At 53.3% G+C, this 22,267-nt stretch overlaps 1 protein-coding gene across 1 annotated transcript in view; it reads right to left on the bottom strand.

Moving 5' to 3' along the window:
• The window catches only part of CORO2A (coronin 2A), a 48,909-nt gene extending 26,642 nt beyond the window's left edge, over positions 1 to 22,267 (bottom strand). The window contains exon 1 of the mRNA XM_028108853.2: positions 22,197 to 22,267. The gene's annotated coding sequence lies outside the window, so the exon portion shown is untranslated. The remainder of the gene's footprint in view (positions 1 to 22,196) is intronic.

A 22,267-nucleotide genomic window follows, 5' to 3' on the forward strand; every position in this document is an offset into this window, starting at 1 on the left:
TGTTCCCTCTCTTGCTGTGTCTCTCTCTGTCAAATAAATAAATAAAATCTTAAAAAAAAAAAAAATTTGCCTGTTCCTGGCCTCAGGGAAAGCATGACATTGCCTAATTTGGTATTAGACTCAGGAGCGGGTAGGGGTCTGGTGCTGCTGGCTACCATTGTCCCTTTGTAAGTTTGTGGTTCCTCCTCTAATATTTGCAGTTTTATTTAATTTGCTCTCGTAAAACCTGACCTCGTGGCCGTGTGAGCTGTCCCTCTACGTGCCTCGGGAGAAGGTCGAAACCACCACATTTGGGTCAATGTAGTTAACAGAGGGGAATTAGGACCACAGTTTCTTAGGCTTAAAAAATGAAAAAAAAGACTACTGTAAGAGTAAAGAACACTCTGAAGGTGATCTACAAAGACTGAGAGTTAACACAACAAACACCTAATTATGGGCGGGTCCCTCACCTTGACTCCAATCCTTGACCAACTATTATCCATCATAGGGCTTATCCTGATCCTGACCCTGGCTCCAAACTTGACAAGAAAGCTGCTTTCTCTTTCGTCCTGAATCCTTATCAGGGCCTCTGATCCACCCCAGAAGGAGGTAGGACCTCTGGCTCAGGAAGCAAGGCCCAGGTGAGTTCAAGGTGCCCTGCTGTGGCACACATCTCTGCTTAACCCGCCTCCCATGGAGGCTTCCTTTCTCACCAGGCAGAAAGAAGAAACCACAGGTCTTCGCAACTTCCTGCTAGTGAGAATTTTATCCACAGTCGTTTCTGCTCATCTGAGGCCAGGCCCTGGTTTATCTGCCACTTCTTGGCACAAGGTGTCTATTTTTGCCTTCCATGGGCCGGCATTAGGATCCGCAGTGACACGGTGGGATGCAGGGGCCTGGGGCCTCAGGGTCTCACCCCACTGGCTTAGTCTTCTTCCCTCCATCAGAGCGAGTAGAAGCCTTGCTGCTGTCCACAGACGCAGGGCCACCGCCTGTCCGGGTTTGCCTGGGATGTGGGGAGGGGAGTGAGGGGACGTAGTCCCGATGCTAAAACGGGAAGTGCCTGGGAAAGTCCCAGGCAAACAGGGGCAAATCGGGCACCCCACCAACTGCAGAGGTTTCCAGAAAACTGTCATCTAATTCACACGCAACGATTCTAAGTCACTCGTAACCTTGACTCTGGCAACTTGCTCTGTGAAAGAGAAGGCTCTAGAATGGACGTCCTAAAGAGCCCAACATCCTGAACCAGAGCACAGACCATTTCAAAGCAGAAGAATACAAGGTTTGTAAAGGGAGGTGAATCTGGCTTAATTCAATCAGCAAGCTTCATCCGCTATTGGCTTAGTGCTTCTTCTGGGCCAGGCCCCGTGTTGGGACCAGGGTGCAGGGGCGGGGATGGCCAGTTCCGTCACTGCTCTGCACATGCTCGGGGAGACGGCCGAGAGCAGAAAGGCTGGAGATGGCGTGATCTTAAACTGCTAAAGCACAGGGCTGCAGGCTCCAACTTCGAACACACATGAGCATCACTGACATCAGACCACACTGGGTGTGGGACCCCCGCACTGGCTCTGACACGGGGGCCCTGTGGCTTCTAAATTAAAGTCAAAATGAAGTAAAGGGAAATAAAACGTAAAATGCAGCTTCTCCATCACCTTAGCAACGTTCCAAGTGCTCAGTAACTACATGTGGCTACTGGGTACCCAATTAACAGTGTAATTACAGAGCATCTCCACCACATCTGTGTGACTTTGGGTGGGTGACTTAATGTGGCTATTTCTTCACCAGCAAAATTTGGCATAATAACAACTAACTATGTATGAAGTATGTTCCATGTACTAACTCAACCCTTGCAGCAATCCCTGAAGTACTATTATCACCCCATTTTTACAGATGAGAAAGCTGGAGGCCCAGAGACGTTAAGCAACTTGTCCAAAATCACACAGGTAGTAGGCGGCTAGCTGGCATTTGAAGCCAACCTGTTCAGTCCTGAGTCCACACTCTCTCAACAGGGCTGCCCGGACAATTAAACAGGATAACCCACACAGCACATGGAGTGATGCTCAGTGCTCAACAAATATTTGCTGGTAAGACTGTCGTGCTCCCGATGTTTATAGCACACTAAGATTTGATTTCGTACGTGACGGCTATGTGTTGACGGCCCAACGTTTTGGAGAGCTGAGTAAAAATCCCAAACCAGAAAGTGCAAAGCACCCCGCTAGGCACAGAGCTCTGACCCCTGGTGCTCACCATGTTGATGGAGGGAACAGACAAGCACCCATGAAAAGCTAACTAATAATCCCTCTTGGTCAAGAGGAATCTGAAGAGTGTATGTGTGCATCTCTCCGGTGGGGACCCTCAGGGTAGAAGCCGGCCGCCTTGCTCAGCCCCGTGCTGAGGGGACTGGGGCTCTTGGTGCGGATGGGAGTCGTGCTGGGCAAGTCAGGGGAAGCCCTCTGGTTTTCTCCATCAGCACAGCCCTCGCAGGAAATCAGGGACACTGCCTCAGGGGAACCCTCCACCAGGCCTCCAATCCACCCCCCCGCCCCCCCCCCCGCCCCAGCCGTATCAGCAGGGGAGGCAGAGGGCCCTGCAGCCAGCAAGTAAAAACAGCCCTGTCTCCAGGTTCTCTCTGCCGTGGGGCCCCTCCTCTGCCCCCATCTCCCTTCTTCCAGGTCTCTGGTCCTTCTGGTCCGGCACAGATGCATCCCCCACAGGCCCACAGGAAATACAGACTGAGTCAGAGACAGAGCCAAGAAAATGCCTCTCTCCTCCTGCTGAGATTAGGCCCGAGGGAGAGCCTCCTCCTGACATCTGACGCTGCCCAGAGCCAGGTCCCTGGCACCGAAGAGGGGCAGGGCACCCCCTGTGATAGCCTGACCTCCCCTGGCCCACGGCCCCCAACTGTCCTGTCCCCCTCCCTCAAGCCTTGCAAAGCCTGGGCGGCCTTTTCTCTGGGCGACTCCCTTTCTGCCCCACCCCAACCCAGGGCTCCTTCCCTGACCTCGCTCTGACACCGTCATTTCCCTTTAAGACCCACCACCCCAGGTCCCCTCTATCCTCAGAAGCAAGCCCACTGCTGGACTTGGGGTGTGAGGTCCCATACTGCCCCTGGCCGTGTCTCATCACAAACTCGTCCTTCAGCCAAGATGGTTTATCTGCTCTCCCCTCAAAGCATTGTGTCTTCCCAAGCACGCCATCTTTGCTCATGCCCCCTTCTCTTCCTGGAAGCAAAGCAGCCCCACGGAAGTACCTAGCTGGGCTCCTAGGATGCTCCTCGTCTCCCTCCACCTTCCTGGACCCCACAGAATCACCACCAGGGAACCACCCTGGCTCGCTGGCCTGAGCTCTCTCTGTCCTGAGGCTGCCCAGGGCAGGGAGAGAGGAGAATCAGATTCAAATCCTGGAACTCCCCCTGTCTCTGGGCCTCAGCATCCGCATCTGTAAAAGGGTACCCTACTATCTGCCTCACAGAGGCCTGCCAAGGACTGAACAGGATAATGGCTATAAAATACCTTGCAAAGAGCTCAGCTGTGGTTGCCCTTTTCCCTCCCCCGGTCCTGCTGCCCGTGTTCCTGCCTGCTCCCTCCGTCCATTCATCCAGCCATCCACCCATCAGACCGCAGAGTCCGAATGGTCCTCCTCTTTGCTTTGCCCACACGCAGGCCAGATCCCACAAAGCAGGTACCCGGGGCCGGGGGGGAGGGGGGCCCACCTAGGTCCTGGACTAGCTTCCACTCACGCCACCAGCCTCTCCTGAACCCCCTCTTTGGGCACGAGAAATGGGGGGCTGTCATTTTCATGGCAGGTATGCTGGTCTGGTGGGAGAGTCCTGATTCAGACACCGGTTTGCTCCATGATCTTGGGCAACTCTCATCCCTTCTCAGGGTTTGTTTTCTCAGGCAGGTAATACTCTTACCTTGCCCAACTGTTAGGATGGTCCACTGAATGCTCTGCAGCCCATATGCACCAAAACCCGGGACCGTGAGGACGACAGAGCTGCCCCCGTCCTTGCAGGGCTGGTGCCCTTCTCGTCTTGCTTCCCTGGAGACACAGAACCCAGCTTCTTCCTGTTTATTCCCCTAAATCAGGCCCAGACCAAAACTTCATGCAGCTTTATTGCCCCACAATCTCCTTATCTGAGATGTTCAAGAGACAAGGGTCACTGGGGACTTTCTGAAGCCAGCTGTATAGGAGGTTGAAAATCTAGAGGTACTATTTCCTCCTCACCATTCATTTCCCAGCAGAGCTTCTGAGTCTGTCTTTGGACAGAGGGGGCCGCGGAGGCCCGGACCGGGAGAATGCCTGGCTCAGGGTTTCCACAGTGAGCAGAAGCCCTCCAGCCTCAGTTCTGGGGGGGCCCCCACCTCTGGCCCATAAGTCAGCTCCCACCTTGCCCTGTTGCAGGGACCCTGGGGCCCAGAGTGACTTCAACTTGCATTCCTGGGGCCCTCCCAGAGCCTGGCCTCTGCAGGGTGCTGGCGGGGGAGAGGTCAGGATGACGTGGCAGGGACTTCTGCCCTCAGGGGCTCAAGTTGATGGGAGAGGCTGACACGGAACCAGCGAGCTCAATTCGGGGCAAACAGGACTGAACAGGCTGCAGTGGGAAGGTGGAAATCCGGGGAGTGGGTGAGAGCCTCCGGGCAGGTCTGTTTGAGGCCAGCCTGAAAGGCTGGGTCGGGTGAGCTGAGCACAGAGCGAAGCGGGTAAGGGTGCGTGGTGTAGGTGGAGGAAGTAAAAGACACAGCCAGGGAACCACAAGGGTCCGGTCTGGCTGGGGTCTGGGCACATGCAAGGGAGCAGCCAGGTGCTGGCCAAGGGCTCTGAATCTGGCTAAGGCCTTGGCACTCGAGACCACGGGAAGATGTCAGTTTGAAACCAGGGGTGTGGTGAGGTGAGCACTGCCGCGAATGCGGCCCCAGCTATTAAGTAGTTAGAACGTTTGGCCGGAGAAAGTATTTTCTTTCCTCAACTTTGGGCTTGTATCTAAGAAAGAAATAGGTGGGTGAGTGGGTTCTGTTTCAGGCCCGGCTCCAGCTGGCTGGAGGGGGAGCTGTGGAGCATGAAAGGGAGAGGAGGAGGAAGATTCTGAGGCCTTTCTTGTCTGAGCTCAGCAGGAAAAGTGTGCCTGATCAGGGGAGGCCAGAGCCTCGGATTTGCTAACCAGGAGTCAAGGGCTGACCTGTCTCCACAGGTCCTAGCAATTCGAGAGAACCGTGGAGCCGGGAGGCCTGGCTCCTAGACCACATCTCAGTAGCTGGGGTTTTACGTCAGAAAATAATTTCCTTTCTTCCCTCGACCCATTTCCCTGTGCTAAGAGGCCCCAGATATGACTGAGGGCCTGCCTGCCTGTTTCCTGCTCCTGCTTGGGCAGCCCGGCACTCTGATCCTAGCCCAGCCGAACACACTGGAGGGCTCTGGGCAGTCCCTTCCTGCTTCTCCCTCCCCAGCTCAGGACCACGGAACATAATGCTCGGCCTTAATCAATTCTTCAGGTAGCAGCTGCAACAGGGGCCGGGGGAGGACGGCGAGGCCACCGTGTCCCCATTTCTAGCCTCCCTGAGCTCATTTGTTCAGACTGGGCCGGTGGGCCAGGAAGGGCAGGAGGCCCCATGGGGGCTGAAGAGTACAGGAAAGATGTCAGTGCCCCAGGCTGAGGAGGCCCTTCTGGCCCAAGCCTGACTCTCTGCTAGGACTGTTGACAGTATCTCGTGAACATTTTGCAGCTTTCCAACAGCGGGTCCCAACCTGAGGGTGCAGCAGAATCACCTGGAAGGCTGATTAACTCCCAGATTGCTGGGCCCATCCTAGAGTTTCTGATTTAGCAATTCAGTAGGGGGCCCTGAGAACGTGCATTTCTAACAAGTTCCCAGGGCACAGTGGGGGCCACTCAGAGCCACTGCTCTACAACCCAGCTCTGTGATTTGCAGAGAGTCCTTCCCGTTCACTGTTCAGGGTACTCCTCGCATCCACCATGAGAATCACCCCGTCACACGCACACAGCAAGCTGCGTCCAGCTCGGAGCGATGGGGTCACTTCTCGGACGTTACACAACTGCTAGGCGGTGGGAGCCTGTCCTCCAAAGGCTCCATGAGCACACAACCACTTCCTAACTCGGGGCCGCCTGGGGCTGTGACTCTTGCCTTTCCACCTCGCAAATATTCTCAATATACAAACGTGGGCTCAGGCCAGCCCTCAAGCACCAGGCGGGTGCTCGGATGCCAGCCTCCCTGTCTGAATAGCAGGTGTCGAGGTCAGGTGGTCAAGACACAGGCTTCAGAGTCAGAGACCCAGATATAAACCCAGACTCTCCTTTTCTAGATCTTGCAACCCACATGGGCACCTACCTCTCGCCAGCGTGCTTTGAAATGGCGCCAAGGCTTAACAGCACAGTTAGCCTGGTGCACAGTGAGTCCTCAATAAACGGCAGCAACTGGTGGGCCCGGACAAGAGCCAGGGAGGGATGTGGGGAAAGATACTAAGCCTCTCTGTGCCTCAGTCTTCTCATCTGTAAACTGGGGTCAATGACAGAACCTAACTTACAGGGAACTGGTATGGATTCAGTGAGTGTATTCATTTAAAATGCCTTAAGGCAATGCCTGGCATGGGGGAAGCTCCGACACATGGTCCTTTTTGTCAAGCGTGAAAATTTCAGCACTCAACGCACACTTTTCACGAATACATGTCAGCAAAACCATTAAAGAATAAAATAGGCTACTGTGAGATCAAAATTTAAAAATCACAGTGCTGCTGGTTGTACAAACAGGGTGAATGTACTCCAGGGCACAGAACTAAAAATGGTTACAGGGGTAAATTTTATGTTATGCAAATTTTGCCCCAAAAGGTTAGAAAAGAGCGAGCAGCACTGAGGTATCAGGGCCCGGCTCTCCCGCAGGGCCATCAGCCAGCTCCTCGCTCTGCCTGTGTGCTCTGCTTTCCCTGGGGAGGCGGGTCCTCCCTCCCCCTCTCACTCCAGGCTAGTCGGGCTACTTGGGGCCTTCTCCGCCCACGCCTCCCTGGGCAGAAGGCCCTGCTGTAGGGGGAGCGTCCTCACCACTTTCCCCGGCGCTTTCAGGAAGGGCCTGGAGGATCTGTGCCTAGACAGAGGGGTGACTCTTCCCGTCCCCTTCCATCTGGCTTGCTGTCCCTCTGTGGGACTCCGGCTGCTCCCGGTGAAGGAAGAGCCCCTGAGGGAGTGGCACCTGCTCACAGGGACTCCCATGGGGCTCTGCGCAGGGAAGGTACACAGATGTTCTGAGACCAGGGGCCCAGCTCCAGCCCCCACTGGCTGTGTGACCCTGCTCAAGTCCTTGTCCCTCTCTGGGCCCCAGTGCCCCATCTGTACAATGGGAATGTGCATCTCTGCTTGCCACTGTCCTGAGGCTTTAGGGAGGCTCTGAAGGGAGAATGCACACGTGCTTTGTTTCCTTATTGCGTGATGTGACCACACGGCGAGGCAGCAGAGATGGTTACAGACATGGTCGGGGCCCGCCTGCCAGGCTCAGACACTGGTCTTAGCACACACCCGCTGGGACACCTTGCTCAGGCCAGTCGACCTCTCCAGGCCTCAGCTTTTGTCATCCTAAAATAGTAAATGAGTCATATATGACAAGCACTTAGAACACTGCCTGGCACACAGCAAATCCAAGATAAATCCAAAATAAATAATAATAGCATTCTACTGAGTACTCACCATGAACTAGGCACTGCCCTATGGTATTTAATTGTATTAATGGGTTGAAACGAACATTTAGCAAAAATGCATAAGGTGAACAGGGCTTACAGATTAAACCAGAAGCACAAAGTGCCCATGTCCTTTCTCTTCCAAGTGGCAATACTTAAAGATCTAAAGATCTGGGGGTGGAGGGGAATCACCTGTGTTGGGAGGCACCCAAACTCCCTTAACAGGCTGGCAGCAGAGAAAGCCTTGTGCCCCTCCCCCACCCCCTTCGTGCGGATTTAAAGCTCTAATTCTTATCTAATCTAATTCTTAGCCAGATGGGCTAACTCCAGCTTTCAAATGATCTTATTACATCTGGGGCAAAAAAAAAAAAACAGAACAAATATTTCAGGACTGCCCAGCATCAGGGATCCAGGTGGACATCCAGCCCAGCTCTCTGTCCTCCTTTCCACACCACGCTGTCTGAAAAGTCTGAGGGTCTTGGCTTGCACCATTCTAGTGATGGGAAGCTCACTCCTTCTGGGGACAGAGCAGCTCAACTGTCAAGACTTCCTTCTTCTACTGAGCGGAAATCCACACTTCCCCTCCTGCCCTGCCTTGAGCCCCACCAACGGCATCCACTGCCTTTGCGCCACACAACCTTTCAGAGGATCTGAGGCCGCTGACCACATGCCCCTGCGATGGCTCCACTCAGGCAGGGGAGTTTCTTGTGTAACTAAGTTTCCCATCTTCTCCCCATTTTCTTCGCCTCCCCATCATGTTCCAAGGTGACCCCATCTCTCACCCAGGTTGGAACCCAGACCATACTCAACTCCTCCAGATGGGGGCTGAGAACCACTCGGTAGAGCAGGTACCCCAAAAGATCCCAGATTCACTTCTTAGAATAGTAGCGCTGGCCAGACCTCAAGGGCTCATGGGGTACAGAAAGGGAAATTGAGTCCGCTTGTCCAGGGACATCCCTAAAGAGCAGAACCAGGAATGGGATCTGGATTTCTGGCACCCCAGCCCGGGAGAGTCCTCTAAGACATGGAACAAAGTTTCCTTTGATCCTGTGCTTGGATACAGTACCAAATATTTTTTCCTTATCTGTGTTGCCATTCTCAGAGGGACAAATTCCAAGCATGGCTGGGGGAAGAAGTCTTCTAATTGTAAGGCGGGGGTGGGGGGGTGGGGGGGTGGGGTGGGGGTGGGGATCATTCACGCTAGCTGGACCCTCCTGAGACGCAGGCCTTTGAAAGGTGGGCTGCGTTTCTCCAGATTGTGGTTTAGGCTGGGAAGGATGGGGCTCCTTAGGGTCAGGAGGGGAGACAGACCCCAAGTCTTTGCTGCGAGGAAGGTCAGCTTGGCAGCAGCCCCACATTTGGGAAAGGTAAATCGGGGCACTTCGCCTCACCCTACATTTTCCATGTCTCCTGGGGACAGACCCCTGTGACTACCTCTCTGAGCCCAGAGGTAGTCAGGGGTCACTGCCCTGGGAACAGGTAGAAAAATGGAGCAATCCCACCTCACTGGAACGAAGTTTGATCACAAACACGGTGACTTGTCCGATGTGGCAGCTACATAGAGAAGGACCAGCAGGTTAGAGTAGGGGGACATTTTTTCTTTATCATTTACTCTTCCCAAAGAGAAAAAAAAATGAGCCCCACTCTGCCAATATTTTATGAGAGTAACTATCATCAGGAGCTGTGAGGCACAACATATACACAAGGCGAGATTCATCGTTTACCAGAGTGACTCTAAATCTGTATTTCAAATAGTGCCCCCCCCAATTTAAAAAAATCTTGGGCTAACTTATCAGACTTGATTACCTTGTCATTGGTTTTGTGGGGTTTTTTTTTCCCTTGTCTTGTGGCTGCCGATGGGATCATGCCCGGAAACCCAAGTGTTAATTTCTTGTCCACTTGTACTCATATTGTTAGAACCGCTAAGAACCCACTGTTCAGATAGGAATCTTCTAAAACCGCTTGTCCATTTTGTGAGGATTAGTTTAGTTCAAACTGGTTAATATAATCCACAAATCCAATCTGGATTAATTAGTCTGGATTAACCTGGATTCATTAACCAGGTTAAATTAATTGTACTAAACTCCTGAAAACAAAGAGTAGGGGCGTCCTTGCCATCCTTTCTCAGAGTGCTTTCCCCTTCTCTCCAGAGACTTCTGGAGACACGGGACATGAGGCTGTCTGATGGCCTGGGTGCAGGTGTCAGTGGGTCTGCACCTGCCAAACGTGAGCAAAGCTGAATGATTTTCTCTTAGATAATATTTTTCCCTGCACCCCAACGAGCGTCTTGCATACCTCACTTGGGAGGCCACCAGAACAGAAGCTGGAGAGACTCTCAGGATTTTCAGGCTGCACAGGATGGTAGAGATCATCTAGTCTAACCCCCTCACTTTTCAGGTGAGGAAACAAGGACTGCGGAAGGGATGTAACTGGTCCAAGGTCACCTGGCTGGTCAGTGGCAGATCCCAGGGAGAATGAAAACCTCTAGTTCTTGATGCTAAAACCAGCTGCTTCTTCGGTGTCCCGGCCACAGTCCAGCCCCTTACTGGGCCATTCTCGGGTCCCTGTACCTCTCAGCCCTCTGCAGCTGTATCCTCTGTGCCACGAGGTCACCCGCTGGCTCTGAGGGTGGTTGAGGGTGGCATGGAGGTGTGTGTCCCAGTCAAGTTACAAGTGCTATCAGGATGGGGGGGGGCGGGACATGGAGCCATCAGTAGGCCACGATTCCAGGAGTTACTCTCCTTCACTCTGAAGCCTTGGTTCCTCATCTGTAAAATGGGACTAATCAAACCCAGCTCATGGGTTTGCTGTTTGGATACCCATGAGGTCCCACTGATGTCTGCGGGCTGGGAACTAACCCCTCAGGGGCGTTACTGCTGTCCTCACACTCTGGAAGGTTTTGTTTAGGGGGGTGAGATCTGGGGGTGCTCCTACAGCCTAAGGAGTCTGCCTTTGACTGCCAACCACAGCTCTGGCCACTGCAGGACTTGGAGCCCCGGCAGCCCAGTGGTTCCCCCGGACGTGCCGGCCCAGGCCTGGCGTGGTGGCGGCCAGCTGTGGACATGGGCCCGGGCCCCCTGGGGCCTGCCCGAAGTCCTGCTCCTGTCTCTGCGGCTCCATTCTCCCCTGCTCTCATCCTCCTCATCTCCCACAGCCTTCTCGCCTACTCTGGGCTGTCTTCCTAACCTCCCCACCTGACTTCTCCTAAGCTGAGTCCCACCTGGGCGACCGTGAGACAAAAGCATCCCTTCTTCCAAAACCTTCAATGGCTTCTCTGCGGGGCATTCAAAGCCGAGGTGTGGCCCAGGAGTAAACCAAGAAGAGAGGTGGGGCAGAGTGGGGTGGGGGGGACAAGGGCAGGAGGCCTGGGTGCAGACAAGAAGGGGGTACATTTTCTATAGAGAACTTAAAAACAATAATAAGACCGACTAAAGGTCTGACTTTTTATTATCATGATATGCCTGCAACTCTCAACAGTGTCAATGAAGAAACTCTCCCCACTGCCAGGCCAGGCTGCTCCCACCTCCCCTGCCCTTGGCAAGCACCCAGGACCTGATACTATTCCCTAGACTGAGCCAAACTGGACTGTATGTTCACCACATCCCAAAGAGGCTCGGTACGCTTCCCATCAGCAGCCCCGGCTTGCACTGGTTCCTCCGCCAGTAAGTCCCTCCCGGCACTCTGCGCGCTCAGCTGCTCCCCCTTTCAGTCTTCCCGCAAGCATTCCTATCCACGTCCACCCCTCAGGTGGCCACAGCCCCTGGCCCAGGCGTCCTGACACCTAGCCCAGGCTGTATGCAGACCCAGTAGCATCAGGTTCTCATCTCCCAAGGAAGACCAAGGAAAGGAACCACCCTCCGAAATCTGGAACCCACAGCACAGCAAACCACACCAGCAGAGCCACTGCCTGGCTGCGTGACCTCAGACGAGTCCCAGATCCTCTCCAGCCTCAGTTTTCTCCTGTGCAAGGACAATTCATCTCCAAATGACCTCCTTTCCTTGTCCTCAGTCACCCCCTTCCCTTGGCCACACCGTGCACTTTGTCATCATGTGAAAATGTTCCACCTGCTTCCAAAGTCACTAATTCAAGCGCCCCTTTGCTGACTGCACCTTCCGCACCTTCAGCTTCCTGTCATCTGCCAGATGTGACCAGGCCTTTGTTGGCACCCCTGTTGGAGCAATAAAACAGGTTCAGGCCCAAGGAGAGCGCCCGGGTACCACAGACTGCTCTCCAGGGTGACATAAACCCATTCGGCACTGCCCTGACTCTGCTGCCAAGCTTGGATCCAGCCTTTCTGAGAGGCCAGCTCCAGGGATGGCATCTGGGCCGTGCGACATCCACCTGCTGTGAGGTCTGTTTCTTGTGTCCAGTAACCTGGGACACCTTCCCACAGCTCTGCCCCCATGAGACGGCCTATCACTGGCCTCCTCTACCTCGTCCCTGCCCGTCTGCCCCTCCCTTCCCTCCTCCCATGAGGTCCGTCACCTCATCCTCACCCCGAAACCTTCACCTGCTGACTTCTTGCCCATTATCCAGCAAAACTCTGGTGCTGGATGAACCAGGATACCTAAGGAGGGCTGGGGAAAAAAATGAACAAAACCCAAACCAGGACAGGAGGTACCAACGGGGTGACAGCTTTCCCACTACAGCTCTTCTCTCCCCGGGTCGTCTGGGTGGCTCCCTCCTCCTTGGACTCACAGCCAATCCATCACGAATGCCCACCCCCCAACACCTTGTAAACCATCCACTGATCTCTACTCCCCCTGCTGTTCGCACCTGCACACACTCACCTACCAACCATCTTGCCCCCAACCTTTTCCAAAGATGCCCATCTGAGCATGTCACTCCCTGGCCACTGCTCCAGGACCCGCTCCGCCTCTCCAGCCTCATCTGCCCAGGAATCAGAGCTGGAGACACTCAGTGCTTTTAAGTCCTCAAAGGTCCATTTCCTTCATTCAGCCTTGGGGCTGTTTCTTTTCTCCAGCAGGCTCCCTTTCCCCCCTTCACCTGATCGCTCCCTACTGGTCTTTCAGATCTCAGCTCAAAAGTCCTTCCCCTAGGGCGCCTGGGTGGCTCAGTTGTTAAGGTCTGCCCTCAGCTCAGGTCATGATCCCAGGGTCCTGGGATGAAGTCCTCCATCAGGCTCCCTGCTCCGCGGGGAATCTGCTTCTCCCTTTGCCCCTCCTCCCACTCGTTCTCTCAATCTCTCTCTCTCAAATAAATATATAAAATCTTTAAAAAAGAAAAAAGTCCCTCCCTTAGAATAGCCTTCTGCAGCGACCCTGAACTCAGCACATTCTCTGCTCTGCAAGCTTTGACGCCCTCTCTTCTCCTTCAGGCACCTGTGGCAGGTTTTGTGAGGCTTTAGGATTACTGCCCATCTCCTCTGGTCTGTGATCCCACCAGGGCAGCACCTATGTCTGTTCTCTGCTCTGTATCCCCAGCATCGAGCGGGCTTCACAGGCACTCAGTGACCCATACATGGATAAAGGTCTCATTCACAAGAGTAAACTGAAAAATAACTTCGTAGGAAATGAATGAATGGGCCTTTCTGGGTGAGGCTGTAGGGTAATCTGTGTGGGGCAGGTCTCTGTGGTCTCTCTCCAGGGTGGGCCATAGGTCAACCTACTCTTGGTAATGATCGTAACAAGGATGAGGCTAATGAACCAGCCAACCAGCTCTCAGAGCTCCTTCCTGTCCATTATCTCCCCCGCTCCCCTCCAGGCCTCCCCCCATTACTCACAGTCCTGGGAGTTTAATGACCAGTCCACTGGGGCATTTCTGAACTCTGAACTGGCATATGTTCACTCTGCAGCGTGAAAACTTTCTTCTTCCTAAGGGCCAGCACTCAGGAGCCTTTTCTTTGTGGGGTTGGAGGAGGAAAAAGTGATGGATGGGTTCAAATCCCAGCTTTATCTTTTGCTGGCTGTGTGACCTTGCAAAAATCACTTAACCTCTCTGGGGCCTTGGTTCCTGATCTATAAAAAGTGGACAGGAATATCTAGCCAGGAGGTTGAGAGAGGATTAAATGAATATACGTATATTAAGAGTCTAGTATGGGGCCTATTGCATGTCATATCGGATTGATTCTAAGACACAGTTTTTTAACATTTAACATCTCTGAAACTGGGATTCACCTTCTAGTTTGCTGTTTTTTCTTTCTTAGTGGATTATAAAATAATGGTGTATCTCACAACAGATGGTACCCTGCGTTCAAGAAAATATGACAGTAGCTTAGTTTCTTCATTTCCATTGCGAAGAGGTGGGAAGGTGTGTGAGAGCCCCACGGACCAAAGACCAAGAAAGTGCATGGTTGAGGGAAAAGGGTCTGCTGGGGTCTGGCATATTGAGGTGGAACCCTGAAGCATCACAGAATCTGAAGGCACAGGCCCTCCCTAGCCAGCGGGCCTGCTGGACCTGTCCCTGCTGCCCTAGTCCCACTCCCGGTGTGGCCCAAATGCCAGGAGAACCCTGATCTTTCTGGATCTGACCCTGTGCTCCTGTGATGTAGCCTGTGGTCCCTGGTCTGGACAATCCGCTCACCATGCTGACAGCACTTGCAGCCACCTCCAACCCCAGTCTCTGTCCCAAGAAGGGTCCTAGAACCTATCCCAGAGACCTCTCCTTCAGTGACGCCTCCATCAAGCCATCCCTGGCCTCTGCTCTCAACTGTCCTGGAGGGCCATCAGGGGGATATCATCCAGGCCTCACCCAAGGCTGTGGGCTATGGGTGCCTCCTGGAACCCTCCAGCCTGCTGATGTCAGACTGTTATACTATCTACAGTATGCTGTCACATGTATTACATACAGACAACTTGTTCTAGAAATAAATGTCAAATTGCATGCAAAAATTTCAAAATATAGAAAAGACAAAAGTGATAGTGAAAATCAACCAGCTTGATGTGTGTCTGTCTGCGTATTTTTCCATATTCGTAAGTTTGTAGATAGATACATTCTTTTCCCATACTCAAACCCAAGCAGGCTCAGTGCCCACATACTGTTCTCTGCCTTGCTTTTCCAGTTAATGTGACCTCGTGGACCTCCTCGACCCAGAACTGTCTCTCCTCAGTGATCTCATGGCACTCCCATCTTCCCCGCCCTTCCCTTGGCAAGTCCCCTCGCCCCTCTCACCCAGGTCCTGAGGCCTGGCCCGTGCTTACGGCCTGATGACTTTCTGCAGATACTTGTCCTCTTCAACGGGACAGGGCTGTGACTGGCCCCCTCTAAGCACAGCCACACCGCGGTACAGAAATACTCCTGAGCTCTTAAATCAGGGGTATGAGGTGAATAGAGGCTGTCTGTCCCTGTTGGCTTTGATTGGAGGCCTTTTATTTTTTTTTCAAAGATTTTATTTATTTATTTGAGAGAGAGAATGAGAGATAGAGAGCATGAGAGGGAAGAGGGTCAGAGGGAGAAGCGGACTCCCCGCTGAGCAGGGAACCCGATGCGGGACTCGATCCCGGGACTCCAGGATCATGACCTGAGCCGAAGGCAGTCGCTTAACCAACTGAGCCACCCAGGCGCCCTGATTGGAGGCCTTTTAAAACAGACCAGATGTTCTCTGAGACCCAGAAGGATGCTGGTCCTGTATTTCCTGAACCCCCAGGGGCTCCAGACATCACAATTAACAACGAACAGGTACCTGACATTTTATAGCTTAAAAGCGCTTCCATGCTCTTTATCCAATTTCGAGCCTCACAACCACCCTATAAATTAGGCAAAGCAGGTATTTACTTCTGAGCCATTCTACAGATGAAGAGGCTGGGGCTCAGACGGGTGGGCCTTTTACCCTATGACCTTCTTTGCTTTCCTCCCCTCCAATATCTGGCTGACTCCCATCCCACTAACATCCCAGCTCAGATGTCACCTTCTCCAGGAGCCTTCCCCACCTCCAGCCCCACCCTAGGCTAGGTTAGATGCCCGTCTTTGAGGGCCACAGCTCCTGGGCTTCCCTATCAGAGCTGGGGCCCCCCGCCCCCACCCTCCGGCTGTGTGCCCTTGCAGGCAGTGATGGGTCTGGTTTCTCTCCAACCATACTCCCCAAGCACAGGGAAGCCTCGGTAGATGGCTGCTAGGATGAAGATCGTCACAATCATCCAGGCAGGAAATATTCTCCCCTCTTTATGGGTGAGAACAAAGGGCATAAAGAAGGGACAGGACTTGCCTACAGAGCACGTTATTGGCCAGGTCAGGTCTCCCTCCTCAGAGGCGTGGCTTCCTTCGTTCCACTGTGTCTTTTGTTGTCTGCAATCCTGGACTGCAGGCCACTGCCCCAGGTTCATTTCTGTCTCCTCTGGTGCTGGTTGGGCCCTACCTGCGTTCAGCCAGGTGTGAAGGGGAGTGTTGTGGAGGTGCTCTGGCTGGGGCAGGCTCAATCCCCCGGCCTGAGCCAACAGCCCGGGGTAGCCTCAGGGATAGCAACAGTAGCTGCCCATCTACTGAGCACCTCCGTGTGCTTGCACTTTCCACCTACACCTCACTGCACCCTGCAGCTGGCACCATTATGATGCCATTTTGCAGTTGGGGCGGGGTAGGGGGGTGGGGAAGACCCCGGCGCAAGGCTCACCTGGTCGCTGTGCCGGGCCTGGATGCCAGGACTGCATCCCTAGCAGCAGGCGGCCCCAGGAGCTTGCTGGCACCAGAGCCAGAAATAAATGCACAGTCAGAGTACAAGAGACAACTTCCAGGGGGCCTGCAGGCCTGGCAGAGCCCCAAACTCTCCCTCCCCATCTCCTGGCCACCTCCCACCCAGGGCCCGCAGGAAGGCTGAGACTCTTGAGCTCAGGGAGGCGAGGCCTCCCCCGGCAGCCGGCCCGGTGGTCCTGGGCACTCCCTGGGGGTGGGGTCATGCCACCTGCCAGCCCCCTGCAAACTCTGGGCTCAAGGCCAGAACAAAAGCACCTGCCACATCAACCCTGCACAAGTTCTCAGCATCCTATTTCTTCTTAGAATGAACCCTCACATATCTGCTCCCAACTAGGTGAGAGATGCTACACAAGGCCCTGCCTTTCACTGAGCCTCACCTGGCCGATCTGTGACCTGATGCTGGGGTGGGGTGAGTTGGGGGGGGGTGTCTCAATGGGACCCACCAACTGACATTCCAGGTAGCAGAGCACAGAGATGAAGACCCTGGACACTGGAGCCTGATGACAGGGCTTCAAATGGCTGACCCTGGGCCCCAGTGTCCTCATCTGTAAAATGGGGAGACTAGGGCGCCTGGGTGGCTCAGTCAGTTAGGCGGCTGCCTTCAGCCCAGGTCACGATCCCAGGGTCCTGGGATAGAACCCTGCATCAGGCTCCCTGCTCAGCAGGAGCCTGCTTCTCCCTCTGCCTCTGCCCTCCACCTGCTTGTGCTCTCTCTCTGTCAAATAAACAAAATCTCTTAAAAAATGGGGAAAATAGTAGAAAAAAGACAAAGTTAATACACCAAAATATTGATATTGATTATCTGAGATGAAAAGAGAAGATATGGATAATTCATTTGGTTTTCCTTTTTTTTTTCTAAATTCCCCATTACGATCAAGTATTTATAATAGAAAAAAACATTCTTTGTAAATTAACTTTATTGAGATATAACTTACGTACAATAGAATACACCCATTCTAAAAAGCAGTAATAATAAATGAGACTGTCTATTCTCCATAATGCTTTGAGGATTGAATGGGTTAATGTACGTCAAATCTTAGATGGTGCCTGGAGCAGAAGTGTTATTAAGTGTTTGTTCAATAAATAAGCTAAAACCAGCCTGGCTTCCTCCTCTTCCTCCCCCTGCTCACCTGGCCTGGACCCCCCTCCTCACTCCCAGCACTAAGCTTGGCAGATCCTCTGCCCCCACATTCACTGGTTCAATGCCTGGGTCCACCTCATCCCCCAGCCTGGATTATTTCCACGCCTTCTCCCTGCACCCCCGAGGAAGCGCACTAACACCCAGATCTGGCCATGCCCTGGCTCCATCCCACAGCTCCTCCCTGCCCTCTACTAAAAGCCCTAGCTCCTCTGTGAGGCACGGTGTCTCAGCAAGCTACCTAATGTCTCCGTATCTTTGTTTTCTTAACTGAAAAAGGAGTAAAATGAGTGTCCCCTCCTCGGGGCACCTGACTGGCTCAGTCAGTACAGCACGCAACTCTTGATCTCGGGTCATGAGTCTGAGTCCCAAGGGTGGCGTGGAGTTTACTTAAAAAAAAAGAAAAAAAGAGGGGGCGCCTGGGTGGATCAGTCAGTTAAGTGTCTGCCTTCGGCTCAGGTCATGATCCCAGGGTCCTGGGATGCAGCCCCACGTCGGGCTCCCTGCTCGGCGGGAAGCCTGCTTCTCCCTCTCCCTCTGCCCCCCACTTGTGCTCACTTGCTCTCTGTGTCAAATGGATAAATAAAATCTTAAAAAAAAAGAGTACCCCCCTCCGAAACTTAGAGGATGCCATGAGGTACAGGGCAGGGTCCACAACCCAACCACCAGTGGCACCTCTCACCAGGCTCCCCCGCCTCCTCCGTCGCTGTTTCGACCCGTTCGCCCGTGAATGTGCCAGGCACGGTCCTACCCCAGGCCTTTTGCACTGGCTGTCCCTTCCACCTGGATGGCTCTTCCCCAGAAACCAGCCCAGCTCCCTTCCTCACCGCCTTCAAGACTTTGCCCCAAAGTCTCCCACTTAATGACCCCCCCAACCACCCAGTTTAAAACCGCAACCAAGCCCTTCCACTCCCCCTCACACGCCCGAAACATAATCCCTGTCTTTTATTTCTTCCACCCCATTTATCACCATTTGCTTTACTTATTGTTTATGGTCTTTTTCCCCCCTATTAGATTGTAAGTTTCTTTAGGACAGATTGCTTGGGTCTATTGTATTTACTGTCGAGACTCCTGCCTCCACCCCAGAAAATACCGAGCACAGTCTAGGTGTTCAATAAAAGAACAGCTAAATGAGTAAATGAATGAATGTAAAGCACTTAGGACAGAATCGGGCAGGTGGGAAGTACTCAATATTATTACTATTATTATTATTATTGATTCTTCAGAGTGAGGCTCCCATGCCCTTCCTCCTTGACTTTTCCAAGCTTATAATCACACTGTCCTAGACTCCACTATACCCTGCCAATTTCTCAATTATGGTAGAGAGCACAGGGCTCTTTAATTCTTTTTCCATTTAGACTGAACTGAATGAAATTGTCATTTCTTGTAAGTCAAAAACAGTCAGATATTGGCCCTTTCACATAGTTTAACCTAACATATTTCTCATGGCAACCTGCAGGACCCTAGGAGGCACCTCAAGGCCTAGTACACAATAGGTGCCCAATAAATGTTTGTTCACAGAAGTCAAGTCACCTATTCCTGGCCCTTCATAGTAGGTGTGATTGCAAAGCACCTCTAATCTGGTCTGAAGGAGGCAAGGCACAGTCTATAGACTTAAAATAACAAACAAAAGATCCTGCTGCACTCTTTTCTGGTCTTCCTGAAAAATCTCTGTCCCCTGATATCTGGCAAACAAAAATAAAAACAAAACCACACGCCACTCTTATAACAATCCAGGTTCTGGCCATTTGGAAGTAACAAAAGTTTAATGCTGAATGAAGCCACTTCCCAGGGAAAAAAAGACCAGCTGCCTGTCTCTAAGAGGATTCATTTCATGATGGGGGAGGAAGGCTAGAACATTCTTTGGTTATCACCGTGTTCACTGTTCCAATACAGGCTTTAGTTACAGAGATCTGTTAGGTCCCCAAGCTGGGTTGTCGGAGCTGAAAGAAATTCAGCAATCACTGAATCTATCCCGTTTCACGGATGGGGAAAGTGAGGTCAGAAAGGGAAAGTGGGGGGCGCCTGAGTGGGCTCAGAAGGTTGGGCGGCTGCCTTCAGCTCAGGTCATGATCCTTGGGTCCTGGGATCGAGAAACTTGTGGGGCTCCCTGCTCAGTGGGGAGTCTGTGTCTCCCTCTCCCACTGCCCCTACACCGCGCCCCCTGCCCCCGCTCGTGCTTGGCTCTCTCTCTCTCTCTCTCAAATAAATAAAACCTTTAAAAAAAGAAAGAAAGGGAAAGGGACGGAACCAAGGTCACACAGCAGGGTACACGAAGAGTTCATCCTGGAATCTATGCCTACTGATGTTAATCTTGTGAGCTTTCCTCTGGACCACATTGCTTTTATGTTGGCAGGATTCCGGCAGCTTTAATGCTACTATTTTTTAATGCTGTACTTTTCAAATGAAATGTTTATTAAACCTCAGATAAAACACCAAGAGCTTCACTATGAGAAAACTTGTTATAAATAACAGCATTGCATTCATCTTTCTCTATAGTTCCTTCCTCAGGGTAAAGTCCTCAAAGTAAGAAGTCTAGGGGCAAAGGGCAGTTAGAATCATTTTCCTGGACTCTTGTAACAGGCTGCCAGATTGCCCTGCAAAATTAAATGCTGCTGGAGAATTCCCACAGCCTTGCCAGCAGAAAGGTTTATCCTTTTGTATTTATTTTTGTTAATTTTATAGGAATAAATACAGGCTGCTTTCACTTACTATATGGTATGTGTCTTCCAACAAATAAACAAATACTCTGGTCTTGGAATCAGGATCCCTGGGCTTGGCTGCTGGTTTGCTGTGTCAACTTGGACAAGTCATGTCCCCTCTGGGGCTAGGGGATGCATATCTAGACAATGAGGGGGTTGAAGAGCTGATTTCTTCAGATCCCTTTCAGCTTGGACATGCCATAATTCCATAGTACAGTTTTAAATTATTAGCATAGGATGACTTTGTAATAGCCAGAATCTGCCATGCCCCTAAATCAAGCCAAAGTGCTGAGCAGGAAAACAGAGCCCGGATTACACATATGTAGAGATGACAAGAGACTTAGGTAGCACTTAAGCATGTGTGTTGGAGCTCCGTTCGAGTGACAGCACATATACTTAGGCTGCTTTTACGAGTGGGTAATAATACTCATTTGCGGTCTAGCTCCGGGTTCTGTGAGGCTCCACCATAACCAGAAGGCACGGTCATGGTCACACTGTTAGTCAGACTGAGAATCCCAGACTTGCAGTCAAAGGTAGTTCACCCCCAGCCAAGTGCTCATCCAGCCTCTGTTCACATCCCTCTGATGACACAGAGCGCACCACCTGCCCAGGCAGTAAGAAAGCTCTTGGGTGAGGGCAGGTCATGAAGTGGACAAGAGCAACCAGAAGGCCCAGATGTGGTTCTCAGAAACTACTCCCTCCATCAGGGCAGGCAACAGAAGAGGAGGAGGAAGAGGCACTGAAGGCAGGACAAAGGGCCTGGAGGGGGGCTCCTCTGGCTCCGCCCCTCCCCCCAGACCTCTAAGGCACTGCTAACCCAAAGGCCCTCCACAGGTGCGGGAAGTGCAGAGCCCACATTCCAGCCCTGATGCCGGTGGGTTCTGAACCAGCCCCAGGCTCACTGCTGCTTGCTCTGGGGCAGACACCCCAGCTCCAGCCTCTTCCCTCCGCTCCCTTTGGCTCTGGCAGGAGAAGCAGTGCTGGGCCTGGGGCTGTTGGGCCTGGAAGTGAGCGGACTGAAGGGACCAGATGATTGCCCCACAGTGGAGGAAGACGAGGAAGATGTCTGTGTGCCCAGAGCAGGACCAGCAGCTTCCAACTGTTACAGAGTTAATGAGATCCCCATCTCCACCAACATCCCCCTTGTGTAAGGGGGAAGCAACACCTTCCAGAGGGGATTTTGCGGAGCCATTGGGCCAGATGCCAGAGGTCTTTTGTTTTGTTTTGTTTTACCCTGAGAGCCTGGAGCCACAGTCCCTCAGACACGTGCTCTGTCCCAGACCCAACCCCACCCAGACACAGCTCTCTTGGCACTGTCGCCCCTTGGAGGGCCACACCCGAACCTGATCCAGCCCTATCATACCTGGCGGGGCAGGGACGGGGAAGAGTCCGTTCCATACCGTTCTCTAAACCCTGGTGGGTTCATGGGTCTGGTCCAGGCCAGTCTGCAGCTGATGGTCCCATCACCCCCAACTCAGGGCTCCCCCGGCAAGGCTGACTTGGCTGGCCGGCTCCGACCGCCCCACCCTGCATGCCCAGGCGGGCTCGATGGGGACCTCGGGCTGTCGACCCCTCCTGCTTCCCGTATCTGGAAGCTGAGGCCCTGCCCTTCAACCAGTCAGGAGGGAGAGCGTTCAGACGGGTCCCGCGGGGGCACCCGGGCCACCAGCGGGGCCCTGTCGGGACCTGCTCGCCACACCCAGCGTGAGCGGCCCTCCCTGCGGGCAGGAGGGGTGGGCGGTGCAGACAGTGCCGATCCCAGCCCCGAGCCGTCGGGAGCCTGGACCTCAGAGCGGCCTCCCCCAACAGCGCGGAGCGGAAGGGGCTACCATTGCGCCCGCTATCCCAATGGGGAAACTGAGGCCTGGAGAGGGGCGGTGCTTTGTAAGGTCACGCGGGGGTGCCGGAAGCCTCGTCCCCCAGCGCCCCGCCGGGTCCCCCGCGGCGCGCCGAGCCCAGCATCCCTCCCAGGGCGCTGCAGCCGGGAGACGCAGCGCACACACCTCGCGCGCACCGGGAAGGCACGGCTGACGGCGCCGGGCCGCCCTACCTTGATGACGACAGCGCAGGTGGCGGTGGCGGCCGCGGCGTCCGGCTCCGGCTCCGCGCTCCTCACCGCGC

This window comes from Eumetopias jubatus, unplaced genomic scaffold (genome assembly GCF_037043125.1).
Source record: "Eumetopias jubatus isolate StellerSeaLion01/CBP00866 unplaced genomic scaffold, mEumJub1_p1.0 scaffold_15, whole genome shotgun sequence".
Classification (NCBI taxonomy): domain Eukaryota; kingdom Metazoa; phylum Chordata; class Mammalia; order Carnivora; family Otariidae; genus Eumetopias; species Eumetopias jubatus.